Raw genomic sequence first — 10,315 nt, 5'->3', positions numbered from 1 at the left:
TAACCTAACCTAACCTAACCTAACCTAACCTAACCTAACCTAACCTAACCTAACCTAACCTAACCTAACCTAACCTAACCTAACCTAACCTAACCTAACCTAACCTAACCTAACCTAACCTAACCTAACCTAACCTAACCTAACCTAACCTAACCTAACCTAACCTAACCAGCGAACGGCTACCTACGCTAGTATGACGGCGACTCAGGGAGAGAAGTCGTCACGCGGGCGAACCACGCTGCACTCTATGGTGATCTCCTCGAAAGTGGAAACAGATTCGGGAGAGGAGGTACTCGAGAAAGTTCGACATGCAATGGATGCCAAAGAAGGTTGGATAAAGGTGGAGAGAGTTAGGAAAGGAAGAGATAGGAAGGTGATCATGGGTTTTGGGACGAAGGAGGAGAGAAGCAAAGTAAAGGATCGGCTTGAAAAGGAAGCTGCTGATCTCACCATCGGGGAGGTGGGGAACAGGGATCCGCTCTTGATCCTCAGGGACGTCTTGCAGGTCAATACTGACGACGACATCTATAAAGCCCTGAGAAATCAGAACCGGGCTGTTTTCCGCGGCCTCGATGAGGAGGGGAGCAGAATTTCTATAAAATATAGGAAGAAAACCAAGAACTCGCTACAAAATAGTACAGGCAAACCTCCAACGCATGAAGTTAGCGACCAACGAGTTGCTGATCGAAGCGAAAAATCGCGGTATATCGGTAGCCCTAATTCAGGAACCCTATGTTGGGGCGTCCAGGGTGATGAAAAGTTACAGGGGCGCAAGAATCTTCCAAAGCGCTGGCCCAAGAGACGGAACAGTTAAAGCTGCGATAGCTGTTTTTAACCCTGACCTAAACGTAGTCCAATACCCGAAGCTCACCACAAACAATATCGTGGTGGTGGGACTCCGTACCGGTGCTTGGGAGATCACGCTAGTCTCTTTTTACTTTGAGAACTCAGAGGGTGGTCAGCCCATCACTCCTGACTTAGAATATCTAGTGCGAATCGACAAAGAAATCGGGTCTAAAAAGTGGATTATTGGAGGTGACGCCAACGCTAAAAGCTCATGGTGGGGGAGTCCATTAAACGACCACCGAGGTGAGGAGATGCTGGGTGCTCTCAATGAGCTGGGGCTACACATACAAAACAGAGGGGAAACTCCGACTTTTGATACCATCCGAGGGGGTAAGCGATACCAAAGTTTTGTGGACGTAACAGCTTGTTCTGCGGACTTAATTGGCGTAGTGGAAGACTGGAGAGTTGACGAGGGCCTGACGAGCGCTGACCACAACGGCATAGTATTTAGTATTCGGCTGCAAAAATCTAAGGGCACAAAAATAAGTAGGACCACTAGGTTGTTCAACACAAAGAAAGCCAATTGGACGAGTTTTCGTGAGAAACTAAATCAAAAATTAGTAGAAAATAAATTTACCACCGCTGAACTCACGAATGTACGAAGTGCTGAACAACTTAACAACACCACACTAGGTCTTACGAAATCAATTACGGACGCTTGCGTAGAGTCGATGCCAATCAAAAAATCAAATGAAACACTTACCCTGCCGTGGTGGTCCGAGGAACTCGCAGATCTGAAGAGGAACGTTGCCACTAAAAAACGCAGAATCAGGAACGCTGCCCCAATCCGGAGGTCAAAGGTCATCGAGGAGTACCTGAAACAAAAAGAAAAGTATGAATTAGAAGCAGCAAAAGCTCAGACGGAAAGTTGGAAGGAGTTTTGCTGTAAGCAGGACAGGGAGGGTGTGTGGGAGGGTATTTACAGGGTGATCGGAAGGACAACGAATAGGGAGGAGGATCAGCCGCTGGTAAAGGAAGGGGAGGTTCTGGATGAGAAGGGCTCTGTCAAGTTTCTGGCAGAGACCTTCTATCCAGACGATCTCACTGACGCCGAAAATAGTGACCACCGTCAAACGCGAGCCGAAGCCGAAAAAGTGATTGATGGCAAGCAAGTTGAGCCCTGCGACCCACCATTCACGATGGCGGAGCTACAACAGGCCAGCGAATCCTTTAACCCGAAAAAAGCCCCGGGAGCGGATGGCTTTACTGCAGATATTTGCCAACACGTCATTAGAAACCACAGTGATGCATTTTTAATATTTTTGAACAAGTGTCTGGAATACCATCACTTTCCAGAGCTTTGGAAGAAGGCTACGGTCGTGGTGTTGAAAAAGCCGGGAAGGACTGACTATACCACCCCCAAAGCATATAGACCAATTGGTCTACTGCCAATACTAGGCAAAATATATGAAAAAATGTTGGTGTCACGCCTCAAATTTCACCTACTGCCTAAAATGAGTACTCGCCAGTACGGATTCATGCCCCAGAGAAGCACCGAGGACTCCCTCTATAATCTAATGCAACACATTCACAGGAAATTAGATGAAAAGAAAATAATTGTTCTGGTTTCTTTGGACATAGAGGGAGCCTTCGATAGCGCCTGGTGGCCAGCTATACGAGTCCGACTGGCTGAGGAAAAGTGCCCACTGAACCTCAGGAAGGTATTTGATAGCTACCTGAGGAACAGAGAGATAGTGGTTAGGTATGCGGGAGAGGAGTGCACCAAAATCACTACCAAGGGGTGCGTCCAGGGTTCCATCGGAGGACCAATCTTGTGGAACCTCCTCCTGGACCCTCTCTTAAAAAGCCTAGAGAATTGGGGTGAGTATGGTCAGGCCTTCGCGGACGACGTCGTGCTTGTCTTCGATGGTGACACCGCACTAGAGGTGCAAGGACGCGCCAATGTCGCTCTCGAACATGTTCGGACGTGGGGTGTCAAAAATAAGCTTAAATTTGCGCCCCAAAAAACAAATGCGATGGTTATTACCAGAAAACTTAAACACGACACCCCACGCTTGAGGATGGGAGGGATAGACATTGCCATGTCCAGGGAAATAAAACTCCTTGGTGTCACCATAGACGACAGGCTGACTTTCAACACTCACGTGGCGAATGTCTGCAGAAAGGCTACTGGAATATATAAGCTACTCTCCAGAGCGGCGAGAGTGAGCTGGGGTCTCAACCCTGATATAGTTAGGATTATTTATACGGCTACTATAGAGCCGATCATCCTGTACGCTGCTAGCGTGTGGGCACCGGCGGCAAAGAAGCTGATGACGATCAAACAGCTTCAAGTGGTCCAGCGTGGGATAGCGCAGAAAATCTGTAAGGGCTATCGAACGGTCTCCCTGAACTCGGCGCTGCTACTGGCTGGGATACTTCCCCTTGATCTCAGAGTGCGTGAGGCGGCCTCACTGTACGAGGCCAAGAGGGGAGTGCCCCGGCTGGAGCTGGGGGACAGGGAGATCGAGCGGGTGGCCCCAGCCATTGAGGCGCCACACCCCGCTGAGCGTATCAGCCTGAGGCTCGTGAGCCTGGTAGATCGGGAACAGTTCAACCAAAACAGTGACTTTGAAATTCGTATATTTACTGACGGGAGCAGGATTGAGGGCAAAGTCGGTGCTGCCTTGTCTGTGTGGAACAGCGAGACCGAAATAAAAGCCTTCAAGCTTGCTCTCCCAGGGTATTGCACCGTCTACCAGGCTGAACTTCTGGCTATATGCAAGGCCACACATGTAATTCTCGGACACCCAGCGTCTTCTTTTGGAGTCTACAGTGATTCAATGGCAGCTCTACAAACGGTCATAAATCATAGTTGCCTCCATCCCCTTGCAGTAGAGAGCAGAGATAAATTAACAACAGCATCTCTCCAGGGTAAGGTTGTTACCTTATTCTGGATTAAGGCTCATGCAGGGATGGAGCGTAACGAAAGAGCTGACCAGCTTGCCAAAAGTGCCGCTTTGGGCTCCAAAAGAAGACCTGATTACGATCTGTACCCGGTCTCATTCGCCAAGCGAAGCATTCGACTTGCGACGCTTGACGAATGGAATCGCAGATATCGAACTGGAGAAACCGCGTCGGTCACAAAGATATTCTTCCCGGATGCTGTGATGGCGTACCGGATGATCCGCAAAATAAAAATCGGTGGTATAATTACGCAAATTATGACAGGGCACGGTGGGTTCTCGGAGTACTTGAATCGCTTTAAGTGCAAAGAGAGCCCATCGTGCGCATGCGAGCCAGGAACAGAGGAATCCGTCCCACACATCCTTTTCGACTGCCCAATACCTGCAATGCAAAGGTTTGAATTAGGAAATAAAATAAATGAAAACATTGTAAGGGAAAATGTACCAAACATCTTAAATAGTAAAGAAAGAGACACGTTTTTAAAATTCTGTATCGAAATCGCTCAAAATGTTATAAACAGAAACAAAACAGCGTAGCAAGTAATTATGCTATCATAATATAGTGATATATATTATAGAGTAGCATAGAGTAAGGAATTAGATAAATAAAGATGTAGAGTTTAAGAACAAATCGTTAAAAATAGGATGTAAAAATCACTGTAAGAATAAAAAATTAAACAATGTACATAAAAAAGTCCTGTAAATATTATAATATATTATATAAGAAATAAGTAGAATAGTAAGAAATGTTAAACCTAGCAGCTAAAGCTCCGATTATGTTGCAGGTAGGACGCAACGCCCTGTGAGGACGGGTGTATCCAAAAAAAAAAAAAAAAAAAAAAAAAAAAAAAAAAAAAAAAAAAAAAAAAAAAAAAAAAAAAAAAAAAAAAAAAAAAAAAAAAAAAAAAAAAAAAAAAAAAAAAACCTAACCTTTTTTTTTTTTTTTTCGGGTAGAGGGCCGAACCTCCTACGAGGTCCCCGCGCAAAAGGGGCGCGCGGGGTATGTGAGACTCAACGATCTGCATGGTGTTGTGAGCAGACCGCGGGCCCAAGGATTTTAGAGCCCACCCACTAAACGACTCCCCTGCACTCTTACACCCGACGTCCGATCCCCTCCGAGGTCAGAACCCGGATGAGGTAGGGGGGCTACCGCGGTCAACACTACAACCAGACGGCGCGGCTCACCCCAAGGACGCCCAGCCGACGGAGCCTTCGAGGCGAATCGAAGGCTCTGAAACGTCGGCCGTCTCGGTACGGCAGCCCGTCGGGCCGCCCAGACGGTGCCGCTGGTGTCCCGGAATACCCCGCTGGACCAGAACCAGCCTGCCGGGTCGGGACGCGATACACCGTCGACCGGTCGCTCTAATCACTCCACGGCAGCGCGCTAGAGTGCTGGTAGCGCGCCGCGCGGCCTCACCCCCTCAGGTCGCCCCTTGACCTTCACCGGGGGGAGGCCGCCACCTACAGGGGCCGGGACGTACGGGCGTATTCCCGCCTCCGGCCCCCGGCTCGACGGCGACGGATCGGTGCGGAAAGGGAAGAGCTCTCCCTCTCTCGCTCCGCCGCCTCCTTCTGCGATATGGTGGACTCGCAGAAGTCGAGCATCGCCTTCCAGGACGCGTCGCTGCCGAGCATCGTAGCCACGACGCGCGGCAGCGAGAGGTCCTCTCCAATGACAAACAAAACAAAAACCACGTGGCACGTGGTCAGTGATCGGCGGCCATTTTGGAAATTTTGAAAATAGTGACTGGAGGAGGCAGACAAGAGAAGCCCAGAACCGTTTCAAGACCGGAAAAAAGTTAAGGCGTTTTTAAGTTATTGAATTTTGAAAGTTTGGCAATATTCGAAATTTTCTATCTTTTTATAACGATCGATAACATATAGTTTTTTCATAGTCATATTAAAGCTTACATACACCTGCAACATTGTTGAAAAAATCAGAAATTTCTATCAGAAAATTCCGGAGAAAATAATTTTTCAAAATTTTTCAAATTTTCAATTGCATTTAAAAAATAATTATTAAAAATCTAGAACATATTAATTTAAATATTATTGTAGAGTTAAACATTTAGCATAACTTTGACGCCTTATTTGAAATTATTGGACCGAAATTGTACTTTTATAATCACTTTAAGGAAAAAATTTATTACTTTTAAGAATATTAAATCGGACGTCGGTTGGTTTTTATTGTTAAATAAATATTCGTGACCCTGAGAGAAGCCCTTACAAAACGAACCCAAACTCGACTAGTTTCGGACCACTTTTAATTTTTTTAATTTTTGGCTTAATTTATTTGTGTTTGTATTATTAAGTAGGAACTTTAAAAATTTAGAACTGTACATACTTCTGCTGTGCGTGTTGTGTGTGTCTTAGAATAGGTTATGAATTTGATTGATTCGTGAATCACTTGTATTTTTGACCCGCATCGAAAGCGGAACAATATAAAACATTTATCTTAAGCCGTAAGAAACCGAGCGAACTTGTCGACCAATAGAACAGCGCGGCGGTGACGTGATATCGATGTTGTTTACATGCAGGTGAGCGGATGAGTCACGCGCCGCACCATCTGGTCCCGTCTTTAGTTTCTTTATGTTTTACAACATTTAAATTTGAAGTAAAATAACGTCGAACATAACACAGCCAGCGTATTGAATAGCGAATAGAACGAAATAGAACGAAATTGAATGCTTGGTTTGGTTACTTGCTGTCACTGACTTAGATGTACATATTTAGTGCATAATAATATTAGTTTTAGTGCGAAAGTGAAATACATCACTGTATTACTTAGAAATTGTGGACAGTGTGTGACTGAGCTGACGTTATTGTTTTGTTTCGTCTTGTTTTTTCTCTAATTTTTATTTTGTATCACTATTTTATTTTATATATTTCATATTATAATTCAGAACTGCGAATAATTTAATTGTGTCTGTTATGTTTTAAAATTTTTAACAGTTTGACTGCTTATTTTAGTTAGTTGGTCAATATCGAAAGCGGAATAACTTAAATTAAATCATTATATATAATATACACACACACACACACACACACATACACACACACACACACACACACACAAGTAAATAAATAAATAATTTCTTGCCGACGTCCGACGAGTCCAGTACTCGTGTAGTCTGACGAAATCTGCAACAAAAAACAGAGACATAAACTTTCATATGCAGAGTACAGCTCCTGTAAAGTAAAATAAAATATTGAAAGAAATAGAAAGTTACATATACATTTCAATAAGACATATCTATCTGGGTAATACAGACAGCACGGTTTATATTCGACTGACCCTATTGGGCAAATAAACAAGCCTTTTTTGGGCGGAATAAGTGTGTTGCGACGACTTAATTATTATTAAGCTAAGTAAGACATTGACAATTATTTTTACAATATATACATTTTACACATTTACACCTATACATTTATTTAAGCCATAGGACAACTTTCCCCGATATACTCGCATAACACATTACATTGCATCATACTAACTAACTGGGCTGAATCACTATCGGACTAGACAGTCGTTCGCTAGAAATACTTCAACATCTCTGACAACATGTTCGGAATACGATCCCCCGTCCAGAAAGCGATGACGAGTGATAAATCACCCCGAAACCCTAAATCCCCAGAAGGCGGCGAGAGACGCAGCATAGGCGTGAGAATAGATGAATGGGAAACCTCCAAAGGTAAAACCATCCCATCATCCACTAAGTTAGCCGCGCAGACTGTCGTAGCCGCCAAACCAACAACTTCGCAAGCCGGCAAAACAACAAGTCCAGGCCAATGCCAGGACAGATCTGCGGAAGCAAAAGCCTGCCTTTTAAAGGCCAAGCTGCACTTAAGCAACTCCGGGAATATTAAAAGAGAAATAAAAATCGAGGTTACAGCGGCACTTGACAAACTTTACCAATTGGTGAAGGATGCCGAAATGGACCGGAAAAAAGGGAAATCGAAAGAAGAGAAGACGGGTGATGTGGGGCAAAGAGCGACTGATAGGACCTTTACGGTAAGCCCAATGGACGCGAATACTTATGTAGCCAAAATGGAGGAACACGCCAAGCTCTTGCAAGAGAGTAAAAAAATGATGGGAGACCTGAAGGAAGCAATGGAGAAAGCAACAGTGACGGCAGCAAGCTACGCCAGCGTAGCCGCGATACAGCCGGCTGCTACAAATGAGAAGCCTGAAGTTATGAGGCAAACGCTGCACTCCGTCGTGATCACCTCAAAGGACGAATGTGAGACTGGGGAAAAGGTGCTCGACAGAGTAAGAAAGGCAGTAGATGCAAAAGAGGGATGGATAGAGGTAAAAAACGTTAGGAAGGCAAAAGATAGAAAAGTTATCATAGGCCTAGGTACCAAGGCGGAAAGGGACAAATTAAAAAATAGGTTGGAGAAGGCGGAGACTCAGCTCCACGTCGAGGAAGTGGAAAACCGGGATCCCTTAATGATGCTTAGGAGTGTTCTCACCATACATTCGGATGAGGACATCCTTAAAGCTCTGAGGAACCAAAATCGAGATATTTTCCGCGACCTCTGCGAGGGAGAGGACAGAGTGGTGATCCGGTACAGACGGAGGGCGAGAAACCCACACACAAACCACGTGGTGGTCAGCGTCTCACCCACCGTCTGGCAAAGAGCAACCGGAAAAGGAAGCGTGCACATAGATCTGCGAAGGATTAAAGTAGAAGACCAATCTCCTCTGGTGCAATGCACGCGCTGCCTAGGCTATGGACACAGTAAAAGATTTTGCGTCGAATCTATAGACCTGTGTAGCCATTGCGGGGGTCCGCATTTGAAAACTGAATGTTCTGACTGGTTGGCCAAGGTACCACCCAAATGTAGGAATTGTACAAAGGCAGATATAGATAACGCAGAGCATAACGCTTTTGACTCGAACTGTCAGGTGAGGAAAAGATGGGATGACTTGGCCCGATCGACTGTAGCGTATTGCTAAGGGCAGCCAGGAGGATCAAGTCCCTTATCGGGTAGTACAAGCAAACCTCCAAAGAAATAAACTAGCGACAAACGAGGTCCTTGTGGAGGCGGCAAGGCTCAAAATTGCCGTGGCGCTCCTACAGGAACCATATGTGGGTGGGGCGAAAGAAATGAAAACTCAAAGGGGAATGCGTGTGTTCCAAAACGCTGAGGTGAGTGGTGGGACTGTAAAAGCAGCGATAGTTGTATTTGACCATAACATCAACGTAGTGCAGTACCCGAAACTCACCACCAACAACATCTGCGTGGTGGGGATCAACACCAGCGCGTGGAGCATCACGCTAGTCTCCTTTTATTTCGAGCCAGACCAGCCCATAGAGCCCTATCTTGAACATCTAGGGAAAATCAAAGACGAAATAGGAAGAAGCAAAATAATCTACGGAGGAGACTCGAACGCAAAGAGCACCTGGTGGGGAAGCCCTAGCATAGATAACAGGGGTACAAGTATGCTGGGAACACTGGAGGAACTGGAACTGAACATATTAAATACAGGGGAAATTCCGACCTTCGACACGATTAGGGGAGGAAAGCGCTACAAAAGTTATGTCGACGTTACAGCCTGCTCGACAGACTTGATGGATCTGGTGAGCGACTGGAGAGTTGATGAGGGACTGACGACCTCAGACCACAACGCCATCCTATTTAATATTTATACAAAACGAGCAATAGGAATAAAAATACAAAGAACCACAAGAATATACAACACAAAGAAAGCCAACTGGTCAAATTTTCATGAGAAAACGCGACAGTTGTTACAAGAAAAACAATTGACCATTGAAAATATAAAACAAATAAATACAATAGCAGAAATTGAAATAGCAGAAAACAAATACACAAACATAATTAAAACAGTATGTAACCAAACCATACCCAAGAAAAAAACACAAGAAAAACTTACCTTGCCGTGGTGGTCTGAGGAGCTAGCCGCAATGAAACGTGAAGTCGCCACCAGAAAGCGCAGAATCCGATGCGCTGCGCCAATCCGAAGGTCACGGGTCGTCGAAGAGTACCTGAAACTAAAACAAGAATATGAGTTAAAAGCAGCCAGTGCCCAGATAGAAAGTTGGAAGAACTATTGTCATAGACAAGATAAGGAAGGAGTGTGGGAGGGAATCTATAGGGTTATTGGAAGAGTGACTAAACGGGAAGAAGACTTGCCACTGGAAAAAGACGGGAACATTCTAGATGCTAAGCAGTCAGTCAAATTGTTGTCGGAGACATTCTATCCAAAGGATTCTACCGACGGCGATAACGACTACCATCGCCAAATCAGGGAAGAAGCCGAAAAAGTGAATTGTGGCAAGCAAAATAATAATATTTTCGAACCGCAATTCACCATGTCAGAACTGAAATGGGCAAGTCACTCCTTCAACCCCAAAAAAGCACCCGGAGCAGATGGCTTTACAGCGGATATATGTCATCATGCCATAAACAGTAGCCCTCAAGTATTTCTCACGCTCCTCAACAAATGTCTGGAACAAAGCTACTTCCCAAAGGCCTGGAAGGAAGCTACCGTGGTGGTGTTGCGGAAGCCGGGTAAAGACTCATACACAAACCACAAG

This window comes from Bombyx mori, chromosome 16 (genome assembly GCF_030269925.1).
Source record: "Bombyx mori chromosome 16, ASM3026992v2".
Taxonomy (NCBI): Eukaryota; Metazoa; Arthropoda; class Insecta; order Lepidoptera; family Bombycidae; genus Bombyx; species Bombyx mori.
Note: the sequence above shows the minus strand (reverse complement) of the source record.